Genomic DNA, 14,984 nt, shown 5'->3' with positions numbered 1-14,984 from the left:
TTGAAAATTCTAAAGTCATATCCATATAAGACAGCAAAACTAATTTTTAAAAAAATCTCAGAATTCTGGAATTCTATTATTCAGTTTAAACACACGATATATTCATTATTTAATGTTCAACTTAATTGCACTACAAATTAGTTTTAAGCAATTGCTCAGCATCTCAGGTATCTTAGGAGATATGAAGGTAAGTTAAGTTCAACTTCCTCACCTTGAGGAACGTATGGTCTGGTGAGAATGATAGACAATACATGACAAATTATAAACTTAGAACTTCTGGAATCCAAAGATGGAATCTTAAATCTAAAATCTGAAATTAACCCCCAGCATAATTTCTTCCTGAATTAAATGATGCAAAAGAAAAACTTTTATACCCTGCTATCAACTAGCAAATGGTGCCACCCACACATGAAGAGCTTCAGAAAAAAAAAAAAAAGAAAGAAAAATGTAGCCACTGAGAGTGAGAAGGAAAGGTTCTCCTTAATTTACTAGGCACATATTTTTTGAATTGGAGGTTATGACTCATTACTGGTTCAGGAAATGAATTCAAAAGGATATGACTATTATTAAAATGTTAACTAGAATAAAAATTATCAAAATGCAACAAATGGAGTAAGGATTTGTATGGTTGGTGATACTTCTGTTTCACTTTACATACTTGCCGCGAGTCATGAGTAAAATATATCTCTTACTGTGCGTGTAGTAAAAAGTTCAGATATACAAACCCCGACGAGGTCTGGTGCCCTGTGAATCATTTTCATAGCCTTTCTACTCCCCTACCAAAGCACGTGATGCCCTTTCTCCTCTCTACTCTCATTAGCATTGTCTGGCATGTGGAGGGGTGACCGTCTATGTACACGATGGTTGTGACCATTGATGCTATCTTGTAGTCTAATATTCTTGAATATTTTAATGGAAGTAGCAAATTAAGTATAAGTTACAATTCAACCACATAAGTTGCTACGATACTAATTATTTAACCAAGTGGGCAGTCAACTGGTTGTAGAAAGCGTTTCTTCATATCAGTTTCTATGTATGGAACGTTAGAGTTTATCCCTCTTACAGGGAGCTAGAATACGCTTTGGACATCAACAGCATGGCAACTTTTAATCCATCAGGAAGTCCCATAGATTCTCCTTCCAACCACTTAGCTCCACAGACCCCAACATGTCCCATTAGGCTTTACTGCAATTACTTCTTCCTAGTCTTATTGCTTCTTCTCTTGTTTCTCCACTCCTCTGCTCAAACCCCTCCAATAGATTTTTACATAAAGATCTTAAAATAAAATGCAAGCTGCTTACAGTGGCCAACATGGCCTGCATGATCTGGCTGTGTCTATCACTCTAACCTCATTATCATGCTTGCATTGGCATGCCAGTTATTTATTTTTTCCCTCTTAACTCCAAGTTCATCTTTTCTGCTTGCTCTGTGAAAATGGATTCGAGTCCTTTAAGTATTTTTCTGTTGACAGCTGGCATGATGTTAAGCATTGTCAGTAGAGGGAATGGAAGAGGTATTGCAAGAGGAAAGAATTTTGCTTCCTAGTTCTGATGGATTTGCTTGGCACATCCCTCCACTGTGTGCAGCTTCTCCAGTACCAGGCTCCCGTCGCGTCTGTGTGTGTCCAGTGCTGAGCTCCTGCAGTGCACACGGCTTCCCCAGTGTGCAGGGTCTGCAGCCTGGGTGACTTTTCTAGCACTGGGCTCCTGCCGCACTCACAGCTCTTCCTGTGCCCAGCTCCTCCGTGATCAGTGGCTAGCAGCACCCAGTGGTCAACAGCTCCCCTGGCACATCCCGTTTCAGGAAGTTCTGTAGCAAAGTGCCTCTACTAAGAGCCCCCCACCCCCACCCATGAACAGCTTTCCCTAGCACCCTAGAGAGTGGATTTCTGACAAGTTCCAGAGGGCAGATTTCCAGCATGTTCCCCTGATACAGCACCACGCTGACTTCTCTGCCATTCAGTGAGGTGTGACTCTGTCCTCTCCAACAAGGTCTGGATCTCAGTCCTGGAGGGCTTCTTCCTTGGGTGTTGTGTCTGAGCTTCGAAGTTGGTGACTGCTCCATTATATCTGCTATTTCTATATGCTTTAGAATTCTCTTTACTTCTTACTAGCTGGTCTCTCATTACCCCAATACCCCAATCCTCTGTTATACTTAATAATTCACTATATTAAACTTGCCTTGTTCAAATTACTGTGTGGTTTCTCCTTCCTGATTGGACCCATCTGGATACATCTGGTAGTTGTGCTCCACTCACACTGACCTTCTTACTACCTCTGAATACATCAAGCTTTTGCCTGCTTCAGAGCTTTTCTCTATGTGGAAATTTCTATCCTTATGATCTAAGCTTTATCTGGGTTCTGTTCCAATGTCATCTTTTCAGAGAGGTCTTTCCTAACCATTATGGGAAATGGCTTCACTCTCCCACTATTCATCTCTTCATCTTGTTCTAATTTTCTTCATAGCACATGGCATGACTTGAAATTATATTTATTTTGTTTACATGCTTATTGTCTGTCTTCATTTATTTGAATAAACTGATAAACTTCAGAAAAGGATTCAAAACAAAGATGATAAAATCAATGGCTTTTGTACATACAAGCAATAAACAGTTTGAAAATGTAAATAAGAAAGGCCTTTTCAGGATTTCCCTGGTGGCACAGTGGTTAAGAATCTGCCTGAAAATTCAGGGGAAATGGGTTTGATCCCTGGTTCGGGAAGATCCCACATGCCACGGAGTCACTAAGCCTATATGCCACAACTACTGAGCCTGCATGCCACAACTACTGAAGCTTGCATGCTCTAGGGCCCACGTGCCACAACTACTGAGCCCACATGCTGCAACTGCTCAAGCCTGCGCACCTAGAGCCCATGTTCGCAACAAGAGAAGCCACTGCAATGAGAAGCCCACGTACGTAACTTATTAATACATTCAAATTTAAATAATATTTGACCTAACAAACTGAAGATAAACAACCACTCCAAAAAGTAAGGGGAAGAAAGATCAATTTAACATCAATTGGTATCAGTTTATGTAGGGAATATCTAACACTCAACATAAGATTTGATCATTGTCCTATATTATGGTTTACAAACCACTGAAAAAAATAATCAGTATCAGGATATATTAGGAAAGATTGCACAGGCACTAAACAAGTTAGCCTAGAACAACAACCCACAAACTAAAAGAGAATGGTAATACAAGAAGCTGGCGACACTTGGAAACCACTATAGACAGTACTATAGAACATTTTAAAAAATCTTAATAAACGAAAAGACAAACTATAATCATTGGAATAAATACTCAATTCTATAAAGATTTCCACTCTTTATAGGTGGAATCCATAAGTTTAATGTAATTCTCTTTTGTGTTCTGTACCCAGTTTCAATGTGTGGAAGTAGGAAGGGAGTGTTTCCCACATCACCAACAATTCTTTGGATGCCGACTGGATGTCCTACAATATAACTCAATTCTGACACCTCCTACCTGGAGACAATGTCAGATTCTACAGGTTAAGGGTTCAGTGCTACAAGACTGCTCCCACTCCATTTCAGACACCAGTCACAAGTCCAGGTTGTTACCAGCACTTCTGACCTACTAGCTATAGATTGGAGGTTCCCACAACCCCTGTCCCAGGACTCCAGCTTCCAGCTGCAAGTCCAGGTTGTTACCTGTACTTCTGAATTACTGGCTACGAATCAGATGTTCCCATGGTCCCCTCCTTGGGTTTAATTAATTCACTAGAGAGGCTAACAGCATTCAGGAAACTCATGTACTCACTAGATTATCAGTTTGTTATAAAAGGATATAACTCAAGAACAGCCAGACAGAAGAGATGCATAAGGCAAGGTATGGGGAAAGGGCACGGAGCTTTCATGCCTTCTCCAGGCTCGCCACTGTCCCAGCACTTCCATGTGTTCACCAGCCTGGAAGCTCTCTGAACCCTCTCTTTTGGGTTTTTATGGAGGCTTCATTACATAGGCAGTGATTGATTAAATCACTGGCCATTGGCAACTAATTCAACCTCCAGTCTGTCTCCCCTTTCGGGAGGTCAGGGGTGAGGCTAAAATTTCCAACCCTCTAATCACGTGATTAGTTCTCCGGGCAGCCAGCCTTTAACCTTAGATGCTGTCCAAAAGTCACCTCATTAACATAACAAAACATACCTTTGCCCCTCTCATCACTTAGGAAACTCTAAGGGTTGTAGGATCTTTGTGCCAGAAACAAGGACAAAGACCAAATATCATCTATTTCTTTTTATAAATCACAATATCACAAATTCTAACCAAAATTCTAAAGGGATTTATCTTTGATAAATCAATAAGACTGTTCTGAAACTTAACTGGATGGATGAAAAAAAGCTTGGGAGTAATCCAGAAAGGTTTAACAGGAAGTATGAAGAGTATAAATTGCCAGGTATTAATCTGTGCTTTACAACAATAATATTTAGCCAAGAGTTTAAACAAAAGTTCAGTGCTACAAAAGATTCAAATATTTACAAGAATTTAATATATAAAAAAGGTCATGAATCAAATTAGTTCCAAGAATATACTAGTCAATAATATTGGCATAATTGACTTACTCCTCAGAAAAAAACTTAATTTAACCTTGCTTAATTAGCATATTGTATCACCAAATAAAATCAAGATAGATTAAGATTTAAAGGCAAAAATATAAAACTATAATAATAATAGAAAAAATTTTGGCTATTTGTTTTTATAATCTTGGAGTGGAGAAGGACTTTATAAGAACGGAATTGCCCCAAACTTAAAACAACACAAATGCACATCAACAGGTGAGTGGATAAGCAAACTGTGGTATATCCATTTGACAGAATATTACTCAGCAATAAAAGGAAGAGAACTATTAATATATTCAATAATTACACTGAGTAAAAAGAGTATGTGTTCACTTATATGAAATTCTGGAAAACTGCAAACTAATCCATAGTGACAGAAAGCAGATCACTGGTTGCCTATGAACGAGGAAAGAGTGGGGTGCAGAAGGGGAAAAATTATAAAAGGCACAAAGAAACCTTAAAGGGTGAGGGGTATGTTCATTATCCTGACTTTGGTGATGTTTTCACAAGTGTATATAACAATATATAACAAGGCAGAGCTGAAACACTGGGATTTTATTTAATTCTGACTTTCAATAGATAAATATCCATGTTATACTTTCAATGGTAGCCATATAATAGAAAACCTCCTTCCAATAGAAGAATAAAGGAGATTAGATAAAACTCAATCAGTTAACAGGCAGAGCAGAAGAGAAGAAAGAAACATAAAAAGCAGAGTATAGGGGCTTTCCTGTGGCGCAGTGGTTGAGGGCCCGCCTGCCGATGCAGGGGACACGGGTTCGTGCCCCGGTCCGGGAAGATCCCACATGCTGCGGAGCGGCTGGGCCCGTGAGCCATGGCCACTGAGCCTGCGCGTTCGGAGCCTGTGCTCCGCAAGGGGAGAGGCCACAACAGTAAGAGGCCCGCGTACCGCAAAAAAAAAAAAAAAAAAAAAAAAAAAAAGCAGAGTATATAAAAAGCACAAAATAAAATAAAATGGAAAATATAAATCCAAATGGCAGTTATCAAAATAGATACTGAATACATTCATGGGATAGAAGACAAAAATGTTCACATTGGATTTACAAAACAAGGTTTAGTCACATGCTAATTACAAAAGAAAATCCTAAAAGTTGAGGGCACAGAAATTTAGGAAGGGCTTTCCTGTGGCGCAGTGGTTGAGGGCCCGCCTGCCGATGCAGGGGACACGGGTTCGTGCCCCGGTCCGGGAGGATCCCACGTGCCGCGGAGCGGCTGGGCCCATGAGCCATGACCGCTGGGCCTGCGCGTCCGGAGCGTGTGCTCCGCAGCGGGAGGGGCCGCAGCGGTGAGAGGCCCGCGTACCGCAAAAAAAAAAAAAAAGTCATTCATGTGGAGAAACCAAATCCCTATTTCATACCACCATGTATCAAAAAAAGCCAACTTTAGATGAACTGGAGACATAGCAAAGGCAAAACAGAAGAAAACTATGGAGAAAATATTTATAACCAATATGAAAGGATTCTTAAAGATAACATCCCCAACTATTTTAAGAGAGTATTGATAAATTTGACTATTTCAAATGTAAAACTTCTATTAAAAAACATAAAGTGAAAAGTCTACAAAATACAAAAGATAATTGCAATGTATTTAGCCTACAAAGGATTATTCTTCTCATTAATAAAGAATGCTTATAAATCAGTAAGAAAAAGACAAATAGTTCAAATGGAGCAAAGGGTATGGAAGGAAATTTCACCAGAAAGAAAACCTAAAGAGAGAATAAACATAAAGAGATTACTTCATGAATAATCAGGGAAATGTAGACTTAGACCACAATGAGATATCACCTCACACCCATCAGATCTGTGAGAGTACAGAAGCCTGAAGACAGTAAGAAATGGGGAGGGTGCAAATACACGGGAACGCTCATACACTGCTGGTAAACCCTTTCAGGGTTCAATTTGGTGATATCTAGTAAATTTTACAGTGCCCCTGCCTTATGATCCAGAAATTCCACCTTAGAGAAACCTTGTACACAAGGAGACATGCACAAGAATGTTTACTGTAGCAATTTTGTTACAGTAAAAACCTAGAGAACATTCTCAAAGTCAGCCAAAGGAGAATAGGCAAATAAATGCTAGTACGTATATTCATTTAACAAAAATTAATTAGGTGTTATATGATCTACCAGGCTGGGGTGCTTGTAATGTTCTATTTTACCTGGGTGCTGATTACTCTAGTGTATTCACCTGTGAAAATACATAAAACTAACCACTTGGGTGTTGTGTATTTTTCTCTGGGTTTCTTTAGAGAATTTTAGCCAACTAAGATCTTGAACTTTATCAATATAGACTAAATATCCACTATTTATATATACAGAAACTCTATCCATATGTACACTATATTTTATATAATATACATATATATTGATACACATTTATACAGAACTCTGTACATCCATTATATATAACATAAATATATAATAAATGTATAATGTAGATATTTATATATGTAATTTATATATATAGTTTTACACAAATGTCTCATCATCCTCTGGGTGATGTGTTAGACTCTTCTTTCAAAATACTTTATTATCTAACTTTTCATTATGTAATCATTTTATTTAAAAGGCTGAGTCTCAGAATTGTGAATTGCTGAGTTTTCATAAGTATGAGGGTTAGATTCAAAATTAAGGTTCTCCTCTTGGGCAGGATATCTCTTATTTGCCTCCAACCTCTGCTCTCCAACCCCATCCACTTTCCACCCTTCTCTACCTCCATGTCCAGAAAGACTGGTCTGTATAGACTCTATAGAAGGCTCCCACGCCTTTGGCCCCAGGGTGAATTCTGCAACAGGAGGCTCCCACAGGAGATGGGAAGGAAGAAGGACAATGATTTTCTCCCCAAGACTCCTCCCTCCCAGAGATCTGCTGAGGGCTCATACTGTGGCCTAGGACCGATGTGACCACAGTAGGTCACAGATCGTATTAATCACTCTCTCCCTACAGTTCTCCACAGCTGTTCCCTCCCATTGCCCACGCAGACTTGGAGCCTCCTGGTGGGCCTCCTGACGGCACTCTCCCTGGAGTACTGCACTAGCTCCTGTGGTTTCGCTACATCCTATCTAAACCTTTGTAAATAGCCCTTTTTAATCTCTTCTCAAATTACCAGTCTATCACTTGTTTCCTCCTGAGACCCTGACTGGTTATGTCCCCAAGCCCAGTTGGAGGGAAAGTAACAACCTTGATTCTCATTTCTACCATTTGCCTAAGAGGCCTTCACCACTCTTCCCTCCCACCCACCCCACTCCATTTCTCATTTTTTAAAAAGCACGGACTAACCCACTCCTCTCAGCCTATCGTTCATACCTAGAATAAGAGGATTTTATTTTTTCAGTGCTGTACTCTTGGATTTATAAAGAAAAGACAAAGTATGAGGTTGGCTTGGCTACCAGCTGGGTAATTTTAGGTCCTCAAGCATTTGTGACAGTCAATTGACTTTTTATAAGAGCCTGTTGTTTTCTTGACTAGGCTGCGGTGATGAAAGCAGACATTAGTAGTTCAACAGATTTCCATCCCCCCCCATTGGACTAGCTATCTTTACCCTTTACCTTTTGCCCCACACCACAGTGTCCCCAAATATTTCTAGTTAGTAAATTAGTTTAGGAAGTTCCATAATTTCAAGTCCCTAGAGCAGTGTTCTACATAGTGATATGTCAATGTACTGCTTCTGTGAGAATTTGCACACCCCCAAGTCTTATCTCAAACTTAACTAAACCAGAATTGCTGGTGATAGAACCCAGGAATCTTTATTTTAAACAATATCTCCAGGTAATCTTTTTTTTTCTTATTGAAGTATAGTTGATTTACAATATTGCATTAGTTTCAGGTGTATAGCAAAGTGATTCGGTTTTGTATATCTATATATTTTTTCAGATTATTTTTTTTAGAGGTTATTACAAGATATTGAATACAATTCTCTGTGTTATATAGTAAATCCTTGTCGCTTATCTATTGTATATATAGTAATTTGGATCTGTTCATCCCATATTCCTAATTTCTCCAGGTAATTCTTAAACATTCTTAATAAGATTGGAGGGCAACTGCCCTAGAGAACAAATAATGCATGACTTTTGTACTTTTAAACAACATCCAAAACAATTCCTATATGGAAACACTAACTGCAATGCTATGTTGGTAGTTTTGCCCCGAGGGTGCCAGATGACTATATTTCTGTCTTTACACACAAAACTTATTTGACTGAAAGTAATTACTACTGTACAGTTGAGTCTCATAGTTATTAACTACTTACTAACAGATCAGTTCTGCTGATAATCAGGTCTTCAACAGCAAGACTCCACCAATATACGGCCGCAATCAGAGACTAAAAAGGAGTCTATAACTTAGGCAATCAAAATTTGTTAAGTAAATTCACATTTCAGTTGCTTAATATTTAAAGAGACTCTGAAACAAGAATGAGGTTAACAGGCCATTCTATAGCAAATATTTATAATGTGACGTACCTTCATTTTATCAAGTACAAGTTTATTTGGCTTAAAAGTGTGAGCTACACTGGGGTGAGTAGTCAATAAAAGGCAAGAATAATCAATCATGTTTTTTTCATTTAGGACAGGATTATCAGACAATCAACTTGTCACTAAGTAACCAATAAGTCATTTTACTTAACTAATCAACTATCTACTTAATTAAATGTGAGAAAAAAATTTACATAAGTGAGTAAAGATGGTATGGAGACAGCTCATTGTATGATATGATAGGAGAGTTATTTCCAACTCTAATATTCTATGATTCTGTAAGTTATTTTGCAGAAAAAAGTGAAAATTTTATGAAAGTATGAACACAAGTCTTATTCTAAATGGTATATGTAAAAGTAATGAAGAGAAGTATATATACCAAAAAAATGTTTATATCTACCTGATGAGCTCATGGATAATTTTCAATTTTTTAAAGATATTTTATACCTTTAAATTTTTTTCTATAATTAGCCCACACTTCTTTGATATGTGTAGAATACATTATGACCAAAAAAGACTGTCAAAAAAAGGTAGGAATTGCTTTAGTGAATTTTCCAAGCAACTATGGCTTTAAGGAAACCAAGTTATTATTAATTAGGGTCGGGAGATCCTAGTAGAATGCATCCGAAGCAAAAAAACACTTTGGAAATAACAGATAATCTATGGAGGAAGAGAACTGTGGAAATTAGTCCTGACCCTATGCAGTATTTAATGAAGCAGAAATTAAGTCTATGCATATGGTAATTAAAGATGAAATCTGACATTAATTTTAAAAAACTAGCTACCTGTGCTCTGATTGCAGAGTTCCAGGAAGAGTGATGTTCCATTCAGACAAGGTCAGGGCAAAAGAGATGGTAAATTGGATTTCTCTGATAAAAGAGGACAGCTTTTGTTCCTAGGATATTGGCATTGTTTTATTAAAGTTCTCTTTATTTCTGACTCATACATGAACTCCTCCAATGCAGACACATTAACATTAGCATTTTCTGAAAGGTCTACCTTGTGCCTCATTTCCATGGCAACCACTCCCTGCAGCTAGGCAAAGAGAAGACATAATTCATTTCTTCTGCAGCACCACTGAGTTCATATCTAATTCACACGTGAGGTTTATGTGTGCTATGGGTGACTGTGTGCATATATGTGTCGATGAATGCATATACACGTAGATGATTGACTGTGGCAATATCAGAGAATGGGGAAAACAATGTCCTTCCACAAAGAGGAAACCTTGGACATTATAGTTGGCTTTGTCTTTACAGGCAAATCAGAATAAAGCCATTAACACTGAGTTTCGGCAGAGGAAAGAAAGATCATTTGTTATTTATATTTGCAAATTTCCAATGCTTACTCTGGTTGAGAAAAATTATGTAAGAAATATAAGTTCCTGGGTATTTTATGACCTCAATATTTCACCATAACATTGTTTTTCACAATTGTTTAAAGTCAGGCAGAAGCATAGTATTTGAGGTAAGAAATCACTTACATTTAAATTAAACTCCTTGGAATGTGTGTAGAACAGAATTAGTAAAGAAGAAATATGAGAATACTTAATGACTGATATAAAGAAAATACAGATATCTAGTCATAATAATTATATATAAAATAATGGTGACATTGTAATCATTATTATTTATTGTAATTAGCCTCCAACATAGCCCCCAATGATCCCTGCCTCCTGGTATCTACACCCTTGTGGAGTCTCCTCTCACACTGTACTAGGGTTGGTTCGTGTGATACACAGAATATAGCAGAAGTGATGGCACATCACCTCGGTGATTAGGTTATAAAAGACACTGAAGATTCCATCTGGATATTAGGTTATAATAGACAGTGAGACTTTCATCTTGGTTTCTCACCCTCTTTCCTGGGTAACTTGTTTTGGGGGAAGCCAACTGCCAGAGCATGAGGGACTCAGGAGGCCCAGATGTTGAAGAAGTGAACCCTTTGGTCAACAGCCATATGAGCGACCTTGAAAGTAGACACTCCAGCCCATTCAAGTCTTCAGATGACTGCAGCTCTGGTCAGTATCTTGAGAGACCCTGAGTCACAACCACTTAGCTAAGCTGTTTCTGGATTCGTGATTCTCAGAAACTATGTGAGATAGTAAATTTCTTTCATTTTAAGCTGCTAAGAAATTTGGGTAACTTGTTGTACAGCAATTGTAGCGAATACAGATTTTGGTACCAGAAATAAACATGAAAAAGAAGAGGCAAGAGAGAAGTGGGGAAAGGTAAGCTTGGTCGGGAATGATCATGAAGACTTAACATATGCTGACCAAGGAGTTTGAAATGTATCCTAAAAACTATGGGTAGCCACTGAAGATTTGTTAGCAAGGGAATAGAATGATCAGATATGTATTTTAAATCACTTTTGCAACATTATATAGATAATGGTTTAGAGGGAGGCAACACCGAATGTAGAGATACCAGTCAGGATCACTTGCAGAAATCCAAATAAGAGATGATAAGGATCTGAACTAAGGCAGTGACTATGAGGTTGGAGAGAAGGAGAGGATTTGAGAGACATTAATAAGGTAGAATGTAAAGGACCTGGAGTGGAGTAAACCTCCCGTTTTTGACTAAGATGTGTGGGTTGATAGTGGTGCCATCTACTGAAATAGGGAAGATAGGAGAATGCATTTGGTTTTAGACAGGCTGAGTTTGAAGTACAGAAAGAGCTTCCTATCAGTCTCTTGATTACATGGATTTGGAGCCTAAAAGAGTTGTCTAGATGGGATATCTTTTGAGGGTCGTCATCACCTTGCGAGTCATTGAAACTATGGCAGTGAATAAGACCACTCAGAGGGAGAATGTGGGAGGAGAGGGAAACAGCAACAGTAAGAGGAGGGCCATGGAGAAGAAGGCAAAGAAAAAGTCTAGGGCTCCCCTGGTGGCGCAGTGGTTGGGAGTCCGCCTGCCGATGCAGGGTACACGGGTTTGTGCCCCGGTCCGGGAAGATCCCACATGCTGCGGTGCGGCTGGGCCCGTGAGCCATGGCTGCTGAGCCTATGTGTCCGGAGCCTGTGCTCCGCAACGGGAGAGGTCACAACAGTGAGAGGCCCGCGTACCGCAAAAGAAAAAAAAAGAAAGAAAAAGTCTATAAAGGTTCCATTTGAAAGGTAAGGAAAACAACAACAGAGTATAACGTGAAAAAAGTCAAGGAGGAAGTGTCAGGAAGTGTAGAGTGGACACCGGGGTTAAAGTGTTAAAAGACCCAATTAGATAAGGACCAAATAGGAGCTGAGTTTCTGACCCGTTGGGAGAGGTCAGGGGAAGGTGATGCTAAGCATTCGCTCCTCAAAATGACTAATTCTGGCAAACAACCACAACACTTTCTCCTTTAATGACGGATCACGAAGAAAAGAGGTTTCCATAAAAACATAGTTAAGGAGGTGGGTAGCTTGCTATAGGAACTCCACTGTGCTCCCCCTAAAGGCCTACCTTCTCATGGAAGAGGAGTGAAGAGTGTGGACTGTGTAACTGTCTAGATTGGGCTCAGATCTAGCTCTTCTATTTTCAAGCTGTGTGTCCTTGAGTGAGTCATTTAATCTCTCTAAGCTTCAGTTCCTCGTCTTTAAAAGAGAAACAACGCCTTCTTTGCATGGCTGTTGTGAAGATTAAACTCATCCGCCTAGGCCATGTGCCAGGCGCTAGAGATAGAGCAATGAGTAAAAGAGATTTGGTCCCTCTGCTCACGGATTTTACAGTGATAGCTAATCACACAGGTCTTTAAATTACAATTGCCATTTGTACTGTAAGAGAAAACAGGGAGTTCTGTGATTGTATTTAAAATCTGCCAACGCCTCCCTAGGAAGTAAGGAAATGCTATTTAAATTGAGTCTTGAAGAATGAGGAGGTAAGTATAATAAAGAGTAATAAGTAAATAAGTAATAAGTAAAGAGAGATGGAAGGACCATCCAGGCAGATGGAATAACATACTCCAAATCTCAGAGCTAAGAGGAAGTACGATGCATGTGAAGAACTCAGAAGATGTTGGAATCTAGTGATGGAAATGTGAGTAATTACACAATGTTAGACAGGAGAACTAGACAGCAGCGAGATAACGTGGAGCTTTGAGGGGTATTTCAAGGATTTTGAATTTTATCTTGATAGCAGTGGGTAGCCTTTGAAAAAGTTAAAGTGTAGGAGTGGCATGATTAGTTTTTTTCATGTCTCTGTATGTCCTCTATTGGGTGGTGACAAGAGTGAATAAGAGAAGATTAATAAGTAGGCTGTTGCAGGACTCCAGGCAGGAGGTGATGAATAGCTTGAATAATGGTGGTGGCCATAGAGGTAGGTGGAAGTAAGCAAATTCAGAATATTTTTATATGTGATTTTTCTCAGTCTTCCTCATATCATAAATTTAATAACTACTCATAGAGTTGCTCAAGCCCAAAACCTAAGTTATGCTTGATTCTTTTCTTTTTCTCACTCTTCACATCCAGTCATGTCAGCTCTACCTTAAATATATCTCAGCTGCAACCTCATCTCAGCCTTTCCACCCCTGCTACCACCATCCTAACCAAACCACATCCTTTTCTCACCTGGACCGTTGCAAATGTCTCCTAACTAATCTCTGTATCTACTTCTGCTTTCCAAGCCTATTTTCATAAACTATCTGGAGTGATATTTAAAAAGTATAGTTCAGTTAATGTCACTCCACTGCTCAAACAACTCCAACGACTTTTCATCACACCTGGAATGAAATTCAAACTTCTTACCATGGCTTCTTGGCTCCTCCGTGATCTGACCCCTAATAACCACATTGGTTTGATTCCTTACACCTTACCCCCCTGCTCACCACTAGCCCCTGGTCACACTGGCCTCCCTTCCATTCCTGGAACACACTGAGCTTATTCCCACTTCAAAGCCTTTAGACTTGTTCCCTCTGCCTGGAGTGCTCTTCCCAGATCTTCCTGAGGCTGTCTCCTTCATATCATTTAGGTTTCTATGAAAAAGAGCCCATTTCCAATCCCTTTGCTTTGGTTTTGCCTTCTTAGTCCTAGAGTAACTTGAAAACATTTTTACTTATTTATGCATTTACTCTCTGTTATCTGTCTATCTTTTTAGAAAATGAGCTCTTTGAGGATAAGAACTTTGACACTGAAACAACCCTAGTGTCTAGAATACACTTAAAAGATATAGAAATGAATGAATAAATGAAAATTTAGACAAAACTATGAATGTAAAGACCTTAGTTCTGTTTTTTGGCACACAGGAGACGCCCAACAACAGGTAGTTCCTGTTGTTATTCTCTTTGATCTGTGTAGTAAGGAGTTACTTTTTCCCCAGATATGATTAAATTATACCATTGATAACTTTGTTAGTGAGTTATTGTCACTAAATAAAATGAGAGTCTTGGTGTGTGGAGGGGTCATCATAGTGGTTACTTTTGAATAAGTGGAACAGTAATATGAGAAGTCTGTACATACTCAAAAGGACTGTGATGGATACACTTTGGGGAGCCACCCCTGCTTCCCATCTGATGGTGGTCACACCCTTTATAATCCTCTTTTCCTGAGTTTGGGCAGGGCCTGTGACTTTCATATAACCTATAGAATAGGGCAAAAGTAATGGCATGTCACTCTTGTGATTAGGTTATTTTATATGACAACGATAATGAGATGTCACTCCTGTGATTATGTTGTATTATAAAGACTGTATAGGCAGACTGGAATTAGAGAGGACTTCTCTCCCTTGCTGGTTTTAAAGAAGTAAGCTGCCATGTTTTGAGGTAGCCTGTGGAGAAGCCACATAGCAATGAATGAACTGTGGGTGGCCTCTAGGAATGGAGAGCAGCCCCGAAATAATAGCCAGCAAGGAAACAGGGCCCTCAGTCCTACACCCACAGGAAATGAATTCTGTCAACAACCTGAAAAGGCTTGTAAGCGGATCTTTCCTGAGTCAAGCCTGT

At 39.1% G+C, this 14,984-nt stretch overlaps 1 protein-coding gene across 3 annotated transcripts in view; it reads right to left on the bottom strand.

The window, feature by feature from the left end:
• Positions 1–14,984, bottom strand: part of UNC80 (unc-80 homolog, NALCN channel complex subunit) — a 238,039-nt gene that overhangs the window by 201,208 nt on the left and 21,847 nt on the right. The gene's annotated exons all lie outside the window — the stretch shown is intronic.

This window comes from Phocoena phocoena, chromosome 7 (genome assembly GCF_963924675.1).
Source record: "Phocoena phocoena chromosome 7, mPhoPho1.1, whole genome shotgun sequence".
Taxonomy (NCBI): Eukaryota; Metazoa; Chordata; class Mammalia; order Artiodactyla; family Phocoenidae; genus Phocoena; species Phocoena phocoena.
The sequence above is the reverse complement of the archived record's forward strand: the minus strand, read 5'-3'. Positions and strand labels throughout refer to the sequence as shown.